The sequence below is a fragment of the Protopterus annectens genome, chromosome 16.part0, assembly GCF_019279795.1.
Source record: "Protopterus annectens isolate FY-2018-M chromosome 16.part0, PAN1.0, whole genome shotgun sequence".
NCBI lineage: Eukaryota > Metazoa > Chordata > Ceratodontiformes > Protopteridae > Protopterus > Protopterus annectens.
The window spans coordinates 815405311-815430695 of record NC_056750.1 but is presented as its reverse complement, the minus strand read 5'-3'; positions in this window follow the sequence as shown (position 1 = coordinate 815430695).

The following is a 25385-nucleotide window of genomic DNA, read 5'->3' as shown; positions in this document are numbered from 1 at the left end:
TATGTATACAAGTTTTCAAAGTTTTTGTGTGTTGTGAACATTTCTCAAGATTAGTGAGTTATTTCCAAGGATTCCTGATATTGCAGAAATTCTTACTTTTGTTGTAAAGCATTTCTTACTGCATTTGAGCTCAGAGCCAGTTTGTTTTACATTGCGAGGGTTCCTTTGCACTCTAGTGGGAGCAGAGATCTAAATTCAACCATCCAATGTGGGAACCACTATTCAATAGTTTATTATGTTTTTATCTGATTGGTCTGAGGATTTAACTTTATAGAAGTCTTTCATTCTGCTGCCATAAAAGAGTTAAATTTTTTGTGGGAATTGTGCTCATTTATTCAGAGTTTCCTTGTGCTGGCTTGGACACCTGTTACTGCAAAATTTGGAATGCTTCCAAAACCATCTGGACCTACAAGATTGATGACATAAGTATATTTTTTGCACTTGCTCAACTGTTTTGGTGATATTTAACACTTCTCTACTGTATTTATATGGTTGAATTTATCACTGTTTTCATCCCGCACTTGTTAAAAAAACTCTTTTTGTTGGTGTATTACTTCTAGGTGGTTGTAGCAGTAGATTGATACTTCCTAACCTCCTCTGATACTGCAAAAGCTGTTCTGAATTTGCCAAAGTTCTCCTGAGTCTGCCAAAATATTTCTAAGTTTTGCAAACTATTTGTATGTTGTCAGTATTTCTCAGGGTTACTGAATACTTTTCCATGGATTTCTGATATTGCAGGAATTCTTACTTCTGTTGTAAAGCATTTGTTACTGCACTAGAGCTCAAAGTCAATTTGTTTTAAATTGGGATGGTTCCCTTGCACTCTGGTGGGAACAGAGACCTAAATTCAACCCGTCCAAGGTGAGAACTACTGGTTGATAGTTTATTACATTTTTATCTGTCTGGACAGATGGTTTAACTTTATAGAAAATGTTCATCCTACTTTGATAAAAGAATTACATTTTTGTGGGACCGTGCTTATATATTCACAACTTCCTTGTGCTTGGCTTTGACACCTGTGTCTGCAAGACTTGGAATGCTTCCAAAACCATGTGGACTTACACAGCTCATATAAGTATCTTTTTTTGCACTTTCTCTAACTATTTCAATGATATTTAACACTTCTCTGCTTCATTTATTTATTTTGTTGAATGTATCACTGTTTTTCAACCTGCAATTGTTAAAGCAATTCCATATGTTTATTATACTGCTCTAAGTTTTTTTAATACTAATCTGACATATTCTAACCTCCTGTGCAAAAGCTGTTCTGAATTTTCCAAAGTTCTTATGAGTCTCCCAAAATATTTCTAAGTTGTGCAAAGTTTTTGTTTGTTGTGAACATTTCTCAGGGATAGTGAATTGTTTCAAAGGATTCCTCATATTTCAGCAATTCTTACCTCTGTTGCAAAGCATTTGTTACTGCATCTGAGCTCAAAGACAGTTGTTTTACATTGGTCAGGTTCATTTGCACTCTTCTGGGGCCAGACAGCTAAATTTAACCCATCTAAGGTGGAAACTACTGGTCAATACCTTATTTTGTTTTTATCTATATGACCTGAGGCTTTAACTGTAAAGAAGGATTTCATCCTGCTGGTATAAAAGAATTGCATTTTTGAGTGATTGTACTAATTTATTCAGAGCTTCCTTGTGCTGGGATTGGACCCTGTTACTGCAAGACTTGGATTGCTTCAAAAACAATGTGGACTTACATAGCAGATAGAGCAAGGGCAAAATATATACTTATATCTGTTTCATGATATTTGACATTTCAGTCAAGCATTTGTTTATTTGGTTGAATTTATCACTGTGTTTCAGCCTGCAGTTGTCAAACAAACTCCACCTGTTTGTTACTGTACTGTTCTTAGGTTGTTTTAACAGCAGTCTGATACTTTCTAAACTTGTCTGATACTGCAAAAGCTGTTCTGAAATTGCCACAGTTCTCCTGAGTCTGACAATATAAGTTTTGCAAAGTGTTTTGTGTTCTGAACTTTTCTCATGGTCACTGAGTTATTAACAAAGATTTCTGATATTGCAGGAATTCTTACTTCTTTTGTAAAGCATTTGTTGCCACACTTGAGCTCAACATCAGTTGGTTTTACATTGGGAGGATTCTTTTCTGCTCTGGTTGGAGCAGAGACCTTAATTCAACCCATCCGAGGTGGGAACTAGTGGTCGATAGTTTATTGTGTCTTTACCTGATTGGCCTGAGGGCTTAACTTTATAGACATCTAGCATCCTGCTGGTACAAGAAAATTGCATTCTTGTGGAATTGGGTTAATTTATTCAGACTTTCCAGTGCCTGGTTGTGACACCTGTTACTACAAGACTTGAATTGTTTCCAAAACCATCTGAACCTACAAAACTGATATAAGTATATTTTTTGCACCTACTCTGTTTAAGTGATAATTAACACTTCTTTGCTGTTTTCATTTATTTGGTTGAATTTATCAGTGTTTCCAGTCTGCACTTGTTAAAACGCCTTCGGTTTTTGCTGTACTACTCTTAAGTTATTGTAATAGTAGTTTCATATTTCCTAAACTCCATTGATATTGCAAAATATTGTCTGAATTTTCCAAAGTTCTGCTGAGTCTGCCAAAATATTTCTAAGTTTTGCAAAGTTGTTGTGTGTTGTGAACATTTCTTAGTATTAGTGGACTTATTACCAAGAACTCCTGATGTTGCCGGAATTGTTACATCTGTTGTAAAGCATTTTTACTGCACTTGAGCCCCAAACCAGTTGGTTTTACATTAGGAGGGTTCTTTTCTGCTCTGGTGGGAGTAGAGACCTTAGTTCAATCCATCCAAGGTGGGAACTACTGGTCAGTAGCGTATTGTGTTTTAATCTGATTGGCCTGATGGTTGAACTTTATAGAAGTCTTTCATCCTGCTTGTATAAAAGATTACATTTTTGTGGGATTGTCCTCATTTATTCAGAGCTTCCTTTTGCCTGGCTTGGACAACTGTGACAGAAAGACATGGATTGCTACCAAAACCATGTGGACTCATAAAGCTCACATAAGCATCTTTTTTGCACTTGCTCCTTTTCAGTGATATTTAACACTTATCTGCTGCATTTATTTATTTTATTGAATTTATCAGTTTTACAGCCTGCACTTGTTAAAGAAATGCCATCTTTTCCTTATTGTACAAGTCTTGGGTAGTTTTCAAGTAGAGTGATATTTCTTAATCTCTTTTGATACTGCAAAAGCTGTTCTAAATTTGCCAAAGTTCTCCATAGTCTGCCAAAATATTTCTAAGTTTTGCAAAGTGTTTGTGTGTGGAGGGTTACTGAACTTATTTCCAAGGATTGCTGATACTGCAGGAATTTGTACTTCTGTTGTAAAGCATTTGTTATTGCACTTTGAACTCAAAGTCAGTTTGTTTTACATTTGGGAGATTTCTTTTCTGCTCTGGTGGGAGCAAAGAGCTAAATTCCACTGATCCAAGGTGGGAGCTACTGGTCAATAACTCACCGTGTTTTAATCTGATTGGCCTGAGCATTGAACATTATAGAAGTCTTTCATCTGGATGGCATAAAAGAATTACATTTAGGTTCATAGGTTCATAGGTAGGTACTAGGCTATCTGCCCAAAGGCATTTATAAGCCTAGCCAGAATGTGCTGGCTTTCACCACCCCCTTAGATTAATTCCATGTGCCTCTGTCCAGCAGAGCCACTGAAGTGATCCCCGGGGTAAACTTTCTGTTTCTCATCCACTCATCAAGGTTTCTCTTGAAGAATGTTGGTGAGGAGCTCTGCCTAATGTAGATTGGAATCTTGTTCCAAAGCATGGGAGAAGTCTCTGGGACAGGAATCTATCCCTCCAGCATATCCTATTTATTGTTGTGGTGAGGTTTAAATCTCTAGAGCATGTGGCTCGAGGAGATATGGTTTTCTTTAGGTGGAGCATGTCCATCAATTCTGGGTTGGATATGGCCTTGCATGTCAGGCACAGATCACATCTGAGTAGGCAGTATGCAACCGAGTACAGCTGGAGTTTCTTCAGTCGAGCTGCATAGGGCATCTGTTTGAGGCCAGTGATCCTCTTGGTGAGGTACTTCTGTGGTCTTTCCAGCTGTTGCAGGTGTCTTGTAAGGTACAACCCAAATGGGGAGTTGTACTCTATGATAGGAGTGATGAGTAGAGGGGCACAATGGCCTCTTTTGATCTGGATGCGAACCCTTTTGTGATTAGGTGGGCCACGCAGAAAGATTTTCTAACCAGTTTGGCAATGTGATTATCAAAGGTGAGATTACTATCTACTTGGGTCCCCAGATCCCTTATTATATCTTCCGTATTTAGGGGATTATCACCTATGTGGTAGTTTGTGGGTACTTTGTTTTTTCCAAAGGGGATGACTATGCACTTTTTGGCATTTAGCTTAAGGCCATGATTTTGACACCAAGTATCCATCTCAGTGAGACCCATTTGGAGGATGTCTATGTCAGCTGGAGAGTCAATTATAGCCCCTAGTTTGCCGTCGTCTGCGAACTTGGTCAGCCATAGTTTTCCTGTGCTTGCCTGTACCTCTGAGAAGTATATGCCAAACAGGAAATTTCTATGGGATTCTGCTTATTTATTCAGAGCTTCCTTTTCTCTAGCTTGGACACCTGTGACTGCAAGAGCTGGATTGCTTCTAAAACCATTTGTGCCTACAAAGCTGATATAAGTATATTTTTTGTACTTTCTCTAACTTTTTCAGTGATATTTAAAACATATGTTCTGCATTTATTTATTTGTTTGAATTAATCACTGCTTGTCAGCCTGTACGTCTTAAAGAAACTTCTTTTTCTTGCTGTACTTAGTCTTCATAGGATCATAGAAAGTTACTAGGCTATTGGCCCTGTGGCTCTTACAAGCCTAGCAAAGAATTTAGCCCATGTTCCAAAAAGTCAGCACCCTAAGCCACTGTCCAGCAGGGACACAGGTGAAATCCCTGGAGTGCATTTTCTGTTCCCCATCCAGTTATCCAGGTTGCGCTTAAAAAGAGTTAATGACGTATTCTGTTTGATGTGGAGAGGGAGCCTATTCCACAAAAGGGGGAGTCTCTGGGACACCAGTCTGTCCTGCTAACATGTCCTATTGATGTCACAAACCAGGTTGAGGTCATGCATGTGGGTTACTGGAGTGAAGCTTGACTTGCGGATATGCAGCAATCCCATCAGGGTGGGGTTTGAGATTGCTTTCTATGCCAGACAGACATCACCTGCCAAGAAGTCCATAGGAGAGTGAGTAGACAGACAGGGCCTTTAGCCTATCTGTGCAGGATAGATGTCTGAGGCCCTGGATTCTTCTGGTGAAGAACCTCTGTGGTCTGTCCTGCTGCTGCATGTGCTTTGTGAGGTACATGCTGAAAAGGGGCATTGTACTCAATAATGGGTCTTATAAAGGAAGAATACAAGGATTTTATGACCACCTTGTCCCTAGATGAGATACCCTTACTAATGAGGTTGGCCATGCTGAAAGCTTTCTGTAAAATGGAGGTAATATCTTGGTCAAAAGTTAGTTTGCTATCAATCTGGATGCCCAAGTCCCTCATGACTGATTGTATGCTTAGGACCTTATTATCAATGTGATAATTTGTGGGGACATCACTCTCCCCAAAGAGGATGATGACACATTTTTTGGCATTCAGTTTGAGGCCATGTTTCTGGCACCTGTCATTTGTTTGAGTGAGACTCTCTTGGAGGATGTCCACATTACTAGGGGAAATTATGACAGCACCCAGCTTGCAGTCATCTGCAAACTTGGTCAGCCATATCCCACTGGTTTTGGCCTGCACATCAGAAAAGTATATCCCAAACAGCAGAGGTGAGGCCAAAGACCGATACCTGGGGTACACTGCTCATTACGGGTCTACTGCTTGAGGTAGCTTCCCCTTTTTTGACTAGGTGTGTTCTATCAGTGAGCCAGTTTACATATGAATTGATGCCTAGTTGAAAAGAGTTTATCTATTATACCTGAGTGGGGAATATTATCAAAGGCTTTGGCCAGGTCAAGGTAGGTGGTGTGCACTGTCTTCTCCTCATTCATGGCCTTGGTGACTGTCTCAAAGAAGTTGACCAAATTTAACAGACATGGCCTCTTCTTGACAAAACCAAACTGTGTGGGATTGAGTGTCTGGATGTTGCCAATGTCCTTGTTAATGTGGTCCATGATAATCCGCTGCATGTACTTGCAGATCAGCCTAGTTAGGCTGATTGGTCTATAATTTCCTGGATCAGTGGACAATCCACCTTTGTGTAAAGGGATGACAGTGTCTGTCCTCCACTTGGTTAGGATGAAGCTGGTACTCAGGCTTTGGTTGAATAGGATGCCTAATGGTGCTGCACTTTCCTGCCTGAGTTCATGTAGGATGCAGCCTGGGATGTTATCAGGTCCCATGGAGGCTGTATTTTTTTGCCTTTGAGAAGGCAGTGATGACTTGCTCCCTAGAGATAAGGGGACATGGGCATGTACTGGGGATGTCCTGTTTTACTGATGGGGGAACAGAGAGGTGAAGTTTTCACTGAACCTGTCTGCCAGTAGGTTGGTTATATCTACAGTGTTTGTGTATGTGGTGTCCTTGACCACCAGTTCTGAGCAGCTCTAGGTGCTTCCCTTGAGTTTGAGGACATATGCAAAAAAAGCCTTGTGATTGTCTTTAGTAGATGTGGCCAGTTTGGACTTGAAGTTTGCTTTGGAGGATTTCACTAGTGCTCTTATTTGCTTGTTCAGACTAAGGAGAGATTGCTTCCATTTAGGCACCTGCTCCTTCTTGGTCCTTGACAGCAGTTTATTTTCCTTTTATTATAGAGTTTATTTATTGTAGATGTTCACCAGACAGGTTTACTCTTCCTTGAGGAGGATGATTTTGTCCTGTTGGGTATTCCTGTTTCCATGCAGCTATATAAATGCTCATATAATATTTTGGTGTAGGTTTGGAAATATGTGACAGTTCCTATGGAGGGGGAGGGGCCTGTGACATTGTTTATACCTTCCCTCAGGAGGTTGTAATCAGCTTTGGAAAAGTTTTTTTGTTTGACCCTAGCTGGGGGGGGGGGTTTGGGGGGAAATGGCGGCTTTGAAAGTGACCGCTTTGTGATCGGATCTTACCAGGGATGCTGCAGTGGTTACTCATGTTGGTTAATGCTAAGTACAAAATATTTTTACCTCATGTGGGGGTGTTGACCAACAGGTCCAAGGCATTTGCATTGACAAAATCAAGAAATCTCTGGGCATTTGTGTTTTGGCATGAGTATTTCTTCCAATCTATTGTTAGATAGTTAAAGTCACCTAGAATCAGTGTAAATGGTTGAATCTTGATAGATTCAAAGAGGTCTAGATAGGTGGAGTGGGCATCTTGAGTCAAAGTTGGAGGCCTATAGCTAGCTATGATTTGAATAGGGTCTTATCAATTCTTAACTGCACCTGGAGTGTTTCCTGTGCTTCATACTGTTTGACCAACCTGCAGGTGTGTATGTCTTTTATATATATTGCAACTCCACCTCTTTTTGCTTTGCTGCCCACAGTTTGGGGTCTGAATGTTCGATAGGATGAGTAACCTGGTATAGCTGGGGTACTCTCTGCAGCTTTGAACCAGGTTTCTGTGACTGCACAAATGTCAGCATCTTCCAGGGTTAAGAATGCTTGCAATCAGTGCAGTTTCATGTTTAGACTCCTAGTGTTTAGCAGCATGACCTTTAATGTGCATTTTGATGAACTTTTCATGTTAGTAGTTTAAACCTATGGCATTGCCTAAAAAATGCACTATGGGGAGGCAAAAGCCTTTGCCAGAAGCCTGAAGCGCAACGGAGACAGATGCAGGCCATCTCTGGCAAAGCATCATGGTCTGTTGATCATGTTTTCCCAGGCTGTCAGGTACTGGATCCCCCTGGAATGACACCAGAAACCAAGGCAATTGTTAAAGTCAATCATTTTCTGTTTGTATTGCCCATGTCTGCACAAGCACTGCGTCTGGTGTTGGTGAAGCTTGTGCAGACATGGGCAAATTACTAAAAGGATTGTTGGAGGAAATGTGCCATTTGGTGTCAGCAAAAGTTCTTATCCAGATGCAGAAAAATACTGAAGGGATTATTGGTGGAAATGTTCCATTTGATGTCAGTGAACTTCTTGTGCATACACGGGCATATTTCTGATGGGATAGTTGGGGAAATGTTGCATTTCCTATCAGTATAGTACTTGCACATTTGTGCACAAACTACTGAAAAGTTCATTGAGAGAAATGATTCATTCGGTATCAGTAAAAGTTCTTGTTCAGACATGGATAAAATACTAACGGGATCATTGGGGGAAGTCTTTCATTTAATGTCAGTGAAGTGGTAGTGCAGACATGAACAAACTACTGTAGTGGTCCTTGGGGAAATGTTTCATTTTAATGTCAGGGAAGTGCTTGGGTAAACATGGAGAACCTATATAGTGTCAATTAAGTGTTTGTGCATACATGGACAAACTGCTGGAGGAGCTTCTAGGGGAAATGCTTCATTTGGTGTTAGCAAATGTGCTTGTACAGGGATTGATGGAGAAGTGTTCCATTTGACGACAGTTTACTTATGCAGACATAGACAAACTACTCAAGGGATCACTGGGGGAAATGTTTCATTTGGTGTCAAAGAAATGCTTGTGCAGGCAAGGACAAAATGCTAAATGGATCACTAGAAGAAATGTTTCATTTGGCATCAGTAAAGTGCTTGTGCAGGGATCGTTGAAGGAAATGTTTCATTTGGTGTCAGTGAAGTGGTTATGCAGACATGCACAAAGTACTGTAGGGATCATTGGAGGAAATATTTAATTTGGTGTTAATGAAATGCTTCTGCAGACATGGATGTACTACTGAAATGATCGCTGGGGAAATGTTTTATTTGAAAAAAACTACTGAAGGGATCATTGGGTGGGAATGTCCCATTTTGTGTCAGAGAAGTGCTTGGGCATACATGGAAAAAGTACTGAAAGGAACATTGGGGGAAATGTTTGATTTGGTGTTGAAGTACTTATGCAGATATGGACAAATTTCTGAAGGGATCATTGGGGGAATGTTTCTTTTGGTGTCAGTAAAAGTGCTTTTATAAACATGGACATTGTAGATGAGAGTGTGTGATATACCTTTAAGAAGCATTCCAGTCAGTGGGCATGTGCATATAAGTACTGAGCACGTGCAAGCAAGAGTGCCATTTTGAGTGAGCAGCCAGAATGAAAGTATGCATATATGTAGCAGTCGGTTAGTTAGTTCGTTTACGTTAAATGTTCCTGCCATCCATCCTGATGTGCTTCTATGCAATAAAGTACTTAAACACCCAAGCCTCATCATCTTATTAATGCACATAAGATGAGCAACATGATGTCAGAATGGGATCCAGAGTCACATCCATGAGGTAACTGGTTAAAGTTGGAGGAATATATAGGAGTGGATCATCCCTACTGCTCAAATGACTAACAAATAGGTCAGAAATAAATTCCAGGTACTAAAACTCGATTAAATTATTTATTTTGCTACAAATATAAAACAAATCACTCAGAACACTCCAAATAAATTTCTTATTAAATAAAATGTCCAAAACTGTAACATATTGATAAAAATATTCAAAATAATTACGAAAACATTTGAAACAATATCAGAAGTGCATAAAATGCATAAAAAAGGAAAATGACCATATTTTTTCACTATGTATTACTTTTTCACATTAACTAAAGCTATTCAAAATATCTGACGTGTGCAAAGTATTTGCAAGTATGTGCATTACAGTGCAGTTATTTCACAAAGTATAGTTATTATAAAGAATGTTTTGCAGAGTACACTCTTTCAAAGAGCTTATTGTGCATTTGAATATTATTACAAGTACCCGGTGTGTGTGAATGTTTGTACATAATTACAAGGGCCAAGACTCCATTGTGTTTTACTATAATCTGTGGACATGGCAGAAGGATTTTGCAGACCTGCACTGTTTGTGTTTGATAACAATATTACAGGAAATTGCAGAGTGTTTGAGCAGGAATACAATATTTTTATACAGGATGCTTTTTCTAACAAAGATGCATGTACAAAGGCATTGCTTAAGCTAGCTGTTCAGAGGCTGGTTCAGAGGCCATTGAAAGAGAGCATTCATTTGTTTATGCACCTGCTGTGTTTGCAGTGGAGGGGGAAGACCACCATATTGTGGTACCGGCTAAAATACGGGAAGACCATGAGTGCTTAAAGCATACATTTAGAAAAATGTGTAACCGCCAAATGAATATTACGATGGAAAGGCACTTATTTTATACAAGGGATCAAAAGCCTGGTGAAACTTTTGCAGCATATATAACTGACTTGAGAAATAAGGCTAAAACATGCAGATTTGGTGATTTGAGAGATGAGCTGATAAAAGACAGCCTTGTGTGTGGTATTAGTAATGACACAGTGAGAAAGATTTTGCTTCACAACAGTGATTTGACATTAAATAAGGCCATTGAGATTTGTCAGATATACGGGCATACAGAAAGGCCCACAAGTATGCTTACAAATGAGAACGGATGCAGAAGACATAGTGATAAAGCTCATGTAGATAGCATGCAGCACTAGGATAAGAAATACAGTCCTAAGGGCAGGGCCACTTCAGTAAAACCCAGAGCTACATCAGTAAAACCCAGAGCTACTTCAGTAAGGCCTAAGGTGCATGTAGCAAAGCACAGGGATGACTCAGCAAAACCCATAGCAAACCTCATAGCCAGCTGTCATAATTATGGTAGTAATCATGAACCCAAATGAGAAAAGTGCTTAGCTTTTGGTCAGCAGTGTCATTCTTGCAATAAGTGAAATCATTTCAAAAGGTGTTGTAAATCAAATAAGGTACATTCTTTTATAAAAAGAGGGCATTCCAAGTGGCAAGTTGATCAATTAGAAACCAAAAAAGCAAAGCAGAATCCAGACCAAAAAGTACTAGTAAACAAAAAAACACAGTCCAAAGCCTGGAAATACGAAGCAGGAGATACCAGATAATTGAAATCCTGTATTGATCCAATACATAAAAACGAGTCCACACCATTAATGTCTTTACCACATACAAGGACGTTTTCGTCGAAGAACCATTCGACTTCATCAGATGCTGACAACCATACAATGCTCCATATTTATTTAATTCCTCATTAATTAAAACCTATCAAAATGCTTCTATTAAATTTAAAACAACAAATACCCTTTTTCCGTTTCATTTCCTTCATTTGAATATTCATGAATAATTCATTTAAGGTAGGTCCCTCACTTTAACATATAAAACCTTTGTAAAATTAATATTAAACCATGTTTCTTAAAAAGAGTTATTTCATTTTCATTGTAAACAAAATTATTCCCTTTTTATCCTTTTAATGTGCCATAAATTTAAAAAATATGTTGTTAAAAAGTCCAGTTAAAAAATAAATGAATAAATAAATACATGTGACCCTTATATTTAGTCATGTGTTTATCTTTATGAACCAGTGCATTAAGTTCACTTATTCTCTTTAGATTATGTCACTTTCCATGGATTGTAACCATGTAATTAATACAAGTTACAGTTTAGCTGTTCTTAATTTTAATATGGGTAGAATTGAAATGAACTCATTCAGTCCTGGGGGGTTCCCTGCGTCCAGGGTTAGTTGCCACCACAGTTCCCTGAACTCAATTTTTTCTTCCCAGGGTCCCCCTCTACCATCAAATTTAACTTGTTCCAAGACCAAAAAAGTAAATTTTGCTTCAGGACATTTTTTAAGTGTTTAAATGAAGCATTGGTATCTTTACATGTTGCCACTTCATAACAATGTTCGTATATCCTTCTTTTTAACTTTCTTTGAGTTTTTCCCATGTAGAAGGATTTACAAATTGTGCAGGAAGCTAAATATACTAAACCTTTTGATTCACAATTATATAGGACCCTACTTACCAACCATTTCTTTCTACTTTCTAAGTAAAACCTGTCTGTGTTTATAATGTGGTGACATTGATTACAATGTCCACATTTATAGGTGCCCATTTTGTTTTTTATTTTAATCTTTTATTTATTCTCTAGAATCAGCCTTATGTTTTGAGAATTTTTATAAATTATTTTTTGAGGCATTTTAGATATTTTATCTATATCTGTAATGGCCACAAGCCTTTCCCATTCTCTCAAAAATTTCTTTTTGATAATATTGTTTATGGCATTGTATTCCAAGGCTAATACTTGTTCATAATTAGACTCATTACTGTCTTTTTTGAATTCATCTATTTTGTTCCGAGCACCATTATTCAATATTGGTTGGAACCTATTGGTTCTACCTTTTTCTACTTCATCTCTTATGTCCTTAATAAACTTAGGTGGATATCCTCTCTCAAGAAACATAGATTCTAAAAAGTCACATTCTACCTCAAAATCATCATCGGTACTAGTCATCCGACTCTCCCTTACAAACTGCCCCTTTACAATATTTTTCTTACAATGAAGGGGGTGGGCACTATCAAAATGCAGAAAAGAGTTACAATATGTTTCTTTTCTAAATACTCTTGTTTCGAGTTTGTTATTAACCTTATAAATTTCTATATCCAAATATTGCACATTTTCTTCTGAAATCTTATGTGTAAATCTTAAGAATTGAGTGGATTTATTTAAATAATCTATAAATTCTTCTAATTTCTCCTTTCCTCCCTTCCAATAAATTATGATGTCATCTAAAAATCTACAGTATAAAATCCAATAGTTTTTAAAGTCTGTGGAAATAATATATTTCTCTTCCCATTCAGCCAAAACAAGGTTTGCAAAAGTTGGGGCGCAAGCTGCCCCCATAGCTACTCCTTGTGTTTGTTGGAAGCATTCACCCTTAAAATATAGAAAATTATTTTTCAAAACCATCTCCATTAACCAAGTGTTAACTAATTTCTCTTTTTGAGGTAGTTCACCATCTTTGTAAACTATTTCCTCAAACATTTCAAACATGGTTCATAAAGATAAATACATGACTAAATATAAGGGTCACATGTATTTATTTATTTATTTATTCATTTATTTTTTAACTGGACTTTTTAACAACATATTTTTTAAATTTACGGCACATTAAAAGGATAAAAAGGGAATAATTTTGTTTACAATGAAAATGAAATAACTCTTTTTAAGAAACATGGTTTAATATTAATTTTACAAAGGTTTTATATGTTAAAGAGAGGGACCTACCTTAAATGAATTATTCATGAATATTCAAATGAAGGAAATGAAACGGAAAAAGGGTATTTGTTGTTTTAAATTTAATAGAAGCATTTTGATAGGTTTTAATTAATGAGGAATTAAATAAATATGGAGCATTGTATAGTTGTCAGCATCTGATGAAGTCGAATGGTTCTTCGACGAAAATGTACTTGTATGTGGTAAAGGCATTAATGGTGTGGACTCGTTTTTACGTATTGGCTCAATAAAGGATTTCAATTATCTGGTATCTCCTGCTTCATATTTCCAGGCTTTGGACTGTGTTTTTTTGATCAATTAGAAAGCTGAGACCTTACTTTTTATGTTGATGATGTGTCTGTGCTTGGAGAAACAGTCAATGTAGTAGATTTGTAGGCAAAGAACAAAATCTTTTGTACTGTTTGGATTAATGGGAGTCCCGTAGAGCTCAAAGTAAATACTGGCTCAAAGTGCAATGTTATGTCTGCAGAAACATTTGCTAGAGTAAAAGCTACAGAACATCTTGATTTGACAAAGTGTGCGAAGCTTGTTGCTTATGGTGGTGAAGAGATTCAAATTGAAGGCTCGGTGGTGCTTTCATGTTACTCTCCTGGGAATAGCTATGAATTGCACTTTTTCATAGTCAAGAGACATGTGCATTATTAGGCCTGAGAGACAGTTTGAAAATGGGACTGCTTTCATTTAATAAAGAAGTCCACTATGTAACCTGCATAACAACAGCTCAAATTTTGCCCAAACCATTTTTTCTGAGTATGCTGATATTTTTGCAGACAAACTAGGCAAACTACCAGTTATGTACTCTATGAAGTTAGACTCAAACATCAGCCCAGTTATTAGACCAGCATGAAAAGTTTCAGTAGCTTTGCAGAACAGAGTCAAAGCTGAGCTAGACAAAATGGTGCAACAAGGAGCAATTTGTCCAATAGAAGAACCTACTGAATTGGTATCCTCCATGGTAGTAGCTCATAAGAAAAGCCCAGATGACATCAGAATATGTATTGATCCAAGCGGTCTGAACAAGCATTAAAAAGGCCTCATCATCCAATGCACACAGTCAAAGAGGTTGTTGCCTTCATGCCAAATGCCACTGCTTTTCTGTCTTAGACGCAAAGAGTTCATTTTGGCAAATTTTTCTTGACTGAAAATCTTCATTGTTAACCATATTTAGCATGCCATTTGGAAGATACAGATTTCTGAGATTCCCATTTAGAATAGATTCTGCCAGTGAAGTCTTTCAATGTGCGATGGAGCAAATTTTTTCAGGCTACCCATGTGCTATTATAGTAAATGATATTCTAGTAGGGGGCAATAGTGAAGTCGAACAAGACAGAAACCTCAAGAAAATTCTAGAAAGAGTATGTGAAGAGAATTTTAAGCTGAATCCTCAGAAGTGCAAATTCAGGCTAAGAAAAGTTACTTATGTTGATCACTTGTTTACCAGTTCAGGCTTACAACTGGACCCTTCCAAGCAAACAGCAATTCTCGAGATGCCAGCACTCAACAATGTTCAAGCCCTACAATGTTTTCTTGGCATGGTCAACTATCTAGGAAAGTTCTTCACAGATTTAAGCCAACTTACAGTATCACTAAGAAATCTGAGATGCAAAGATGTAATTTGGTCATGGTCAGAACAGCACCAAAGAGTATTTGATGTCCTGAAACAGAAAATTGCTAACCCACCAACTCTCAGCTACTATGATGTTCACAAGCCAGTTACTTTCGTTCAATAGTCCTAGAGCAATATATATATATATATATATATATATATATATATATATATGGGTCTACTTTGTTTGATAGAAAACTCATTTGGCTGAATCTCATTTCATGTAAACAGGTATATGCCCTGTTCCCCACTGTAGTGCAATCCTGGAGTTAGTATATATAGTAAGGGTAGGGCACAGACCCCCCACCTATTTTAATTGTTGTAAACCATAGACATGGATTCTTACAAGTCAAATGAATAACTCTTTCCAGAAAATAATATATACCCAAACTATGTGGGGGGCCCCCACACCCCCCAATGTGGGGAGCTGTGCCCCCCACCCTCCTAACTATATATACTAGCTCCAGGATCACACACAGTGGAGAACAGGGCATATACCTGTTTAGACTAAATGAGTTTCAGTCAGATGTGTTTTCAGTGAAGTGAGCTTTAAGTGAATTGTGCTCAGGGAATTAATTTTCAGTGAAATGTATTTTCTGTCAAACAAAGTAGACCCACACACACACACACACACACACACACACACACATATATATATATATATATATATATATATAGAGAGAGAGAGAGAGAGAGAGAAATCTATATAGTGTGTGTGTGTATATCTTTGTGTCTGTATGTGTGCGGGTGTGTATATGTGTGCATGTATGAGCAATGATGGGAGATGTATATTACAATATGTAATATATTACTGCAATATATTACAGTTTCTAGTAGCTAGTAATATAACTAGTTACTTTTTCAAAATAGTAACTAGTAATAGTAATATATTACTTTTTTAAGTAACTAGTAACTTAAATGTGAGTTACTTTTGAGTTACTTTCGCTTAGACCAGTGGCTCTCAATGTTGGCAATATAGCCTTCTAAAGAGTGATGGAAAACTTCTGGGTTCCCTATATAGTACGGATTAGATGTGTGGAGGTAATAGACATTTTGAAGTGGCAAGTTGGATAAAAAAGTACAATATAACGTTGGCACAACTCATAGCATGTAGCATTCATAACAGATCATTAGAATTAGTCTGGAGCAAAATTTACTTCATTTTTTTAGCACTGCAAGGAGGTGAAAGCTAATGATGACCAGACTCCAACCCTGCCCTGGTACTGTGGGACTCTCATCCACTAAAACATCCCTTAACACTGCGACAATTCTAGCCTGCTAAAGATCATAACCATACCTTGCAGTATAATAAATGGCATTGGTTCTTCATACCACCATCAGTCGGAATCAAGCTCATCACTCATCAGTTGAGTACCCGGTGCCCCAACCTACTGCACCAAGCAGGACTCTTCAAGTGGATCTATGATCAACCAACTTTTGTCTTGGCAATTTTTTTATGTTTTATTTAGAATTCTTTTCAGGTTTTGATTTTTAGTTACTGAAAATAGACAAAATGTGATAGGTTTTTATAGGTCTTGTGCTGCTGTCTGGTTTGGTTTAATTATTATCTGTGACTCTCTAGCTATAAAGACTAGTCTTCTTCTTCTCCTTTTAGGTGTGCCCGTATCAGTCTGCAGAACAAGTGGCAGTGGAGTTTTATATTATCGAGTTGCCAGCCCAGCGCCCGACCTTCTTCAGAAGACACACGCATGCACACACTCACACCTAAGACCAATTTAGAATGTCTAACCCACCTGCAGCATGTCTTGGGAATGTAGGAGGAAACAGGAACACCCTAGGAAAACCCACTTGAACACAGGGAGTGTAGATCATAGTGTGTGTGTTGTACTTTTAAAGCCCCTGTAGTTCATGGGCACATGCATAAAAGTACTGAGCACGTGCAAGCAGGGCGCCATTTTGTGTAAGCAGCTGGAGTGAAAGCATGTATGTGTGTAGCAGTCAATCAGTTAGCTAGTTCGTTTAAGTTTTATGTTCCAGTCATCCATCCTAATGTGTTTGTGTGCAATAAATATCTTAAACGAACACCCAAGCCTAATCATCTTATCTGAATACACAAGACAACTGACATGTTGTCAGAATGGGATCCAAAGTCAAAACTTCTTAAAACCATGAAGCGCACAGTCAGAAATGGAGGAATATTCAAGAGTGGCTCAAATTACTCCTAAACAGGTCAGAAAATATTTCCAGGTTCTTAAACTCATTTAAATGATTTTTCCCTCAATGAATATAAAGCAAAGCATGGCAAACCAATTACTGAATAAACAAAATGTTCAAAATTGTGACATATTGAAAAAAGTACTTGAAATAGTTACAAAAACATTTGAAACAATATCCGAATAATATAAAATGTTCAAAAAAGAGAAAACAATTGTACTTTTTCACAATGTACTACTTTTTCGCATTAACTAAAGTTATTAAAAGTATGCAAAGTGTGCAAAGTGTTGGCAGTGTGTGCAGTATTACAGTACAGTCTTTTCAACTAGTACAGTTATTTCAAAGAGTCTGTTGCATAGCTGAATATAATTACAAGTACCTGGTGTGTGTTTGATACTTATTTGGCATAGCAGAGGGATTTCACAGACCTGGTCCGCTTGTGTTTGATAATAATATTGCTGAAAATTGGAGAGTGTTTGAGCAAGAATATATTTCATGCAGGCTGCTTTTTCTGATAAAGATGCATGTACAAATGCAGTTATTCTGCTCAATTTAGCTGGTTCAGAAGTCATTGAGAGAGAACATTCATTTGTGTATTCACCTGCTGTTTATGCAGAGGAGGGATAAGACTGCCATACTGTGGTAGAGGCTAAAATGCGGGACTCTGAGTGCTTAAAACGTAAATTTAGAGTAATGTGCAACCCTCAAATGAATATTGCAGTGGAAAGGCGCATATTTTACACAAACGATCAAAAGCCTGGTGATACTTTTGCAATATATATGTAACTGACTTGAGAAACAAAGCAAAATGTGCAGAGTTGGTGATCTGAGAGATGAGTTGATAAAAGACAAGCTTGTGTGTGGTGTTAATAATGATGCAGTGAGAAAGATTATGCTTTGAGACAGTGATTTAACTTTAAGCAAAACTACAGAGATTTGTCAGATATATGAGCTTATAGAAAAGTACATGAATATGTTTACTATTGAAAAGAACGAATGTTGATAGTATGCAGCACAAGGTTAAAAGGTATAGGCCAAAAGGTGTGGCTCCCACAATGAAGCCTAGGGCAGCTTTAGTAAAACCCAGGGCACACAGGGGGTGATTTAGCAAAACCCATGGTAAGCTTCCATCAGCTGTTGTAATTGTAGAGGCAGTCACTAACCTAAAGGAGAAAAGTGCTGAGCTTTTGGTCAGCAGTGCCACAGATGTAAAAAGTGGAATCATTTCAGAAAGCTTTGTAAATTTAAAGAGCCACATTCTTTAATTGAGAGAACATTCCAAGAAGTAATTTTATCAAATAGAAAGCTATGACCCTAAATTTATGTTGATGGTGTCTCTGTGCTTGAGGAAAAGGTTAATGCAGTAGATTTGTTGGCAAAGAGTGAAGTATTTTGTACTGTACTGATTAATGGGAGACCTGTAGAGCTCAAAGTTGATACTGGTTCAAAGTGCAATGTTATGTCAGGAGAAATGTTTGCTAAGGTAAAAGCAGGTGAAAACCTTTATTTGACAAAGTGTGCAAAGCCTGTTGCTTATGATGATGAAGAGATTCAAACTGAAGGCTCTGTAGTGCTTTCATGCTATTCTGCTGGGAACAGCCATGACTTGCAGTTTTCCATAGTCAAAAGACATGTGCAGTCATTGTTAGGCCTCAAAGATAGTTTGAAAATGGGACTGATTTCATTCAATAAGGAAGTTCACCATGTAAGCATCAACAACAATGAAGGTTTCACACAGAATATTTTTTTCTGAATATGCTATTTTCAAAGATGTGCTTGGCAAACTCCCAGTTGTGTACTCCATGAAGATAGACCACTAGATAATCCCAGCTGTCAGACCAGCATGGAAGGTTCCAGTAGCAATGCTGGGCAAAGTAAAAACAGAGGTAGACAGAATGGCACATTTAGGAGTAATTTTTCCACTTGTAATTAGGAGTAATTTTTCCACTTGTAATCTACCCAGTCTTTTCTTTGAATGTCAGTTTTAGTGCCATTTTAATGAATGTGAGTTTCAAGGGCAGAGATGTTTATGTGGTTGTGTTAAGTCTAGTTTCACTGTGAGACTGTATTGTTTGTTTAGCAAATGGTTATCAGTGTTTGCGCTCTTTTATTTCAATGTCTGTAATCATTGTAGATGTAAGTAAGAAAGCAATATGCACACTGACAGGTTTGAACAGTGTTTATGGTAACTGGGGAGAAATAGCCAAGTAACGGAACACTGAAATTGCTGGGTGTGGGGCTGCTTTGGGAGTAAGGGGTTGTTGCAGGAGGGTCTGCTCTGGCGGGACCTCAATGCTGATTGGCAGTAATTGCTTATACGGACCATTTAAAAGTTGTGCAACAAGAGCCAAAGTTGTTCAATGTGAAAAAGCAGACAGACCAGTGGGTTCATTTAAGGTCGAATGGGGAGCATTCCCCATAGGACAGGACTTCACTTTTTTTTTCTTTTTTGCTAAACAAAATCTTACTCTTGCAACATTTCAGTTGTTTATGCTGTTCCATATACTATTTAGGTGTTTCAGATATAAAAGTGTTTTATTTATCTATTTAAAAAAACTTAGAAAATTCATTCATTACAGGTTCATGTTTTCAAAAACAAAAGTTCTATGCAGTTAACTTTAACTTTTTTTTTTTGTATTTCTGGCAGTTCCTTTATTTTATGCTTCAGCCAGTCAGAGCCACATTTTGACAAAGGCTTCAGCTAAGAAAGATTAAACGTAGTTTCGATTTGCAATATATGTATTCCAGGTGCATCCATTTATTTTTCTGCTTAGTGCTTTCACTCAGAAATGGAAAGTCAGAGTTCATTCGAACGATCCATGTACTCGGAATTCTTTGACATAATTATGAACGATGGAAAAAATATTGATGTGAAATGTAACATATGTCTGCTGACAAAGAAGCCCTATAGTACCACGGTAAACAGTAGGTCAAATTTAAAAAAGCATCTACAGACATCACATCCTATCACAACTGGAAAGCTAAATAGTCTGAAGAGGAAAGCAATTGAGTCAGGTGCTGACAAGATGGAAAAGAAATCATTGACACATTGCAGCAGTCATTGGTTCTGGTCATGTCATACAGTCTAAGGTGGATAGTTTGATCACTGACTTTGTGGTGAATGACATTCAGTGTTTCATTGTTGTTGAACAGCCATCCTTCATCAACCTTGTAACTGGCCTGCAGCCATGAAAGATGATCATGAGCTGGAAAACTCTCACTGAATGAGCAGAGAAACAGTTCAGTGATAGGAAAGAGAATCTGATGGAAACCTTAGCAAGCATTTCAACTATTTGTACTATGGCTGATATTTGGACCCATCAGAATCGTAGCTTCTTTGGGGTCACCACCTACTGGATCAACTGTGACACACTTCAAAGAAAGTCAGCTGCTTTGTCATGCTGCAGATTACAGGGGAGGCATTCATATGATCTCATTGCATCAACTCTTGAGAGCATTCCCATCAAGTACAAGACAGATTAAAAGGTGTGTGCGACAATTACTGACAATGGCAGCAATTTTGTAAAGACTTTCACTGTCTTATTGAAATGTGAGAGATCTGAGACTACAAGCACTCTATCTCAAGACATACCGCTCAACCTGGAAACATCCAAAATCTGGACAAGGCCCATGAAAAATAGGAACAAATCTGTAAGCTGATTAACATAAAATCTGCATACATTATTGTGTAACCACACCCACTCTACTGAAATTGTGGGATATCAACTTTCAAATGCAAACTGAAGAACAGACAACCAAAATATAGCACCAGAGTCTTCCTGCAGTCATTCCAATGCCCCATTACCTGCCTATTTTACCCCATTTACCATAAACACTAATGTGTCCATACTGCTTTACTTCTACAATGATTATTTGGATTTTATTTTTACATTTTACAGCCCAATGCACAAACACCAATAGATATCTGCTAAACAAAGCAATATAGTTTCACAATGAAAATGGACTTAGCATTAAAAGTTCTCTGCCCTTGAAACTCACATTCATTGAAACAGCATTGAAACTCATATTCAAAGAAAATGCATCTTCTGGCCAGTGGCAGATAAAGTTCAATAACTGTAAAGTAAATAGATGTAGAAACCTGGCTTCTAAGTTTGTTAGATTTCCTTACACTTGCATAACTTCCATTAATTTATTTATAAAGTTTTGATATGCAAGATCTTGTTTGTCCTTTCTTGAAGAGAGCCACAAACATTTACCTTCTGACTGTTCCGAGTCCTCCTTTATAACAATCGTTTCTTACTGGATGTATAGACATAATCCTGTTTAAGCACTATCAAGCTGCTAGAATAGCACAGACATAGATAAAATGAAGTATTACAGATGCATACAATATGTCAGTGCAAAGTTTTAAAATATTAACAACACAGTACCAAAATATAATCAATCTATAATAATGGAAAAAGCAAAAAAGAACATTGGAATTCAAGAATTGTACAATACAATAATTAAGGAAATGTACACTTTAGACAAGTAGGGGCATATGTTTGATTCCCAATATGATATTTATACATTAGCAAACTTTTTTTAAGAAGCACTGCAATATACTTCTTAAGAAGCAATTATACTACAGTGCACCTTACCGCCTTCTAGTTAGGATAGAATCATACATGGCTATTTCAAATGCATTTAGATCTATGTTTCCAGGCCTGATAATTGAAACACACACACACACACACACACACACACACACACACACACACACACACACACACACACACACACATAAATAAATTAAAATAAAATAAACTGTTGCAAATAAATGAACTTTGGCTATTAGATTTTGACCTAAAACAGTGTTATTGCATTTGAAATTGTAGCTGACCACAGAAAAATAATGCTTTTTTTCTAGTCAAAATTATGCTACATATAAAATGATAATGAAAACAAGTCAGGTTGATAGCTAATACTTTTCTTACTGGTCAGGAGAAATTTAAAGTAAAGTTGCTCCATAGTCTGCTTATGCTCCAGAGTTAACAGTTAACTCAGCAATGAGTTGGTTACAAGATGTCATTCTGGAAACCTTTAACTGAGTCTATAGCACAATGACCTAAAATGCAATGAACTACACTACAGCTAGGAAAATGTTCCAGTACAGAACATGCTAAGGGTAGCTACCATGCAAAACACTGTGCATGTCTTTGCTACCATTGATAAAATAAAATCTTTTCAAAGATCCTACCAGGTATAAAACTGTTCCCTGTACTTAATTCATAATAGCTTCAGCAACTAAACAACCTTCTTTGTACATTGTTTAGAGTTTCAGAGAACAGTTTATAATGATTTGCAATGGTTGACTGCTTGCCATTTTCAGACAATAATCTACTTTCACACATTTAACTTGCTATTAGCATCATTAAATCACTCCAATGTCCAGGGGAAAATGCAACATGACAAAAAGCTCAATCTCAAAAATAATGTTGCAGCAATGCCTACAAAAATACCTAAAAAAACAGGGCTTATCTTAACAGTAACTATAACCACATTAGCCTATGTTCCATATCCAGCCAGTTCTTAAACCCAAAGCTCTAGTATTCAGTAGGAAGTTTTACCAACTCAGCCACATAAAGCATGTAGAATGACATGTTGATACTATAACAATAATCTGACTGGCTTGCTAATGTTGGGCACACAGTTACTCAATTGTTTATTTAAGAATGTTACTAGAGCTGCAGGTATTCAGGGTGTGTTTTATACACACACACACACACACACACACACACACACACACACACACACACACACACACACACACACTCTCTCTCTCTCTCTCTCTCTGTTAGGTACCTTAGAATCCATTCTGCCAGACCCCATTCATCCAAATAAATCCATTAACAGTTATGGCGTTCGTTCATAAATAAAACCAGCAAATCCTGCGTTGATACTAGCAAGCCTGCCGGACACAACTCCTTTGGCAGTCTTCTTCCCAGTATTCAAACAGACGTGCACATCCGAGCTTAATTCCGACAGGCTGACGGAGCTGACGTCATCGCACATGTGATGACATCAGCTCCAATAGAGCGAAATCTAAAAATTAGATTGAAAAAAATCGGAAATGAAGGGGTGCCACTCGGGAATCATGGCACCCCATTACTGGAACCCCAAAACTCGGTAAAAACCGAGTAATTTGGGATGGTTGGGAGGTCTGTCTCAAGATGAGGATGATGATGGTGAAGTGATTTACAACAGCATGACAGCCGTGTTGAGTCAGTCAAGGCAAGGCAAGAGCACCTATTTACTGACTCTCCATCTGAGATGTGTGACATACAAATTGAATCTAGTTGCCATGCGCGATGCTGAATCTGCTTGTAATGATGCACAGTATAAAAAGATCATGCGAAGCACCATGGCCAAATGCTATGCTGCTTGGAACAAGGCTAGTCACAGCACCCAAGGTGCTGAGGTGGTTCAAAATAAGTGTGATCTGGCACTGATTATTCCCAATGTGACATGATGGAATTAAACTTTCTACCCTATGGAGAAAATGCACCTCATTGCAACTCAGGGTGTAGGCTTGCTGAATAAGAGTTGTAAACAAATTAAAACTGCCATCTTCAGGCCTGCAGAAATTACCTTTGTTGCTGAGTTTGTGCTCTGGACATCCTGCAGTCAGAGCAGAAAAGCTTCATGGGAATCCTAATCCCCACCATTATGTGCGTGAAAAACAAGTTGTCCGAAGTCAGGCAGTCTGTGAAGCTTGTTGTGCTGCTAGTTGATGCTCTTCTTAAAGGCACTGAGGCTCAGTTCGATCACCTTCTGGAGCATGAAGAACTCATTCTGGCTAGCATAGTGCATCCACAGTTCTAGTTGCAATAAATGGACGGTGAAGAGCAGCAACTCAGAGGCAAGGCTCTATTCTTGATGCCATGCAGGAACTGGATGAACCTGCACATGGGTTATCTGAAGCTTCTGCATTAACTGCTGAAGACAGCTTCTTCAGCTTCTTCTGATTCAAAGAGTCAATGGCAGCCAAAGTCAGCATGTCTTCTCAAATGGGCATGTTTCTGGCTGACCCTTCCAGAAAAATATCTTCCCTCAACAGTTACCCTATAATCAAGATATTTATAAACACTAATACAGCTCTGCCATCTAGTGCACCTGATGAATGCCTATTCAGTCTTGGTGGACAAGTGCTGACTGCAAGAAGAAATAAACTCACCAATGAAAAGTGAAAAGTTGCTCCTTCTTCGAGCCAACAGAAATGTGTAGTCATTGTATAGTCATTGCAAGTAGTTATATAAAGTGATATTTTGGTTGACTTTGTTGTGTTAACAGTCTTGTTAGATCTATAATACATTTTCTGTAAGCATTTTTGCATCCTCAGCATTAGGTGTAGCAGATTAGCATAATATACATTGAAAAGAAGAAAAGAATCATGGAAGGGAGGTGAAGAAGAGAGTACACGCAGGATGGAGTCGGTGGAGAAGAGTGTCAGGAGTGATTTGTCACAATCAAGTACCAGTAAGAGTGAAAGGGAGGCTTACAAGAGGGTAGCGAGACCAGCTATGTTATATGGGTTGGAGACAATGGCATTGACAAAAAGGCAGGAGTCAGAGCTGGATGTGGCAGAATTAAAGATGTTAAGATTTGCACTGGGTGTGACGAGGGAGGACAGGATCAGGAATAAGTGTATTAGAGGGTCAGTCAAGGTTGGACGGTTTAGAGACAAAGCCAGAGGTGAGATTACGTTGGTTTGAACATGTGCTGAGGAGGGATGCTGGGTATATTGGGAAAAGAATGCTAAGGATGAAGCTGCCAGGTAACAGGAAAAGAGGAAGGCCTAAGATAAGGTTTATGGATGTGGTGATAGAAGACATGCAGGTGGTTGGTGTGATAGAGAAAGATGCAGAGGACAGGAAGAAATGGAAACAGATGATCCGCTGTGGCAACCCCTAACGGGAACAGCCCGTATGTCTATTTGCGGGTATTTCTGTGTGTGCATATATATATATATATATATATATATATATATATATATATATATATATATCAACAACCCCTTTTATCCCATTTACCACATGGAGTCATTGTGGCACTTCAACATTGACAATCCTCTAGAGCCAAGGTTCACACAGACCATTGGCTACCCCTGCCAAGGTTGTTCTTCCATGCCGCACACACACACTTATACCTATGCAGTAAACCTACTGTATATCTTTGGAGATCAACAGGAAACCAGAACACCTGGAGAAAACCCATGCGAACACAGGGAGGACATGCAGACTCTACACAAAAAGCACCCCATCTGAGTATTGAACCAGAGAACTTCTAACATTAAGGAGATAATACTGTCCTCTGTAGCACTGTGTGTGTGTGTGTGTGTGTGTGTGTGTGTGTGTGTGTGTGTGTGTGTGTGTGTGTGTGTGTGTGTGTGTGTGCGTGTGTGTGCATGTGTGTGTGTGTGCGTGTGTGTGTGTGTGT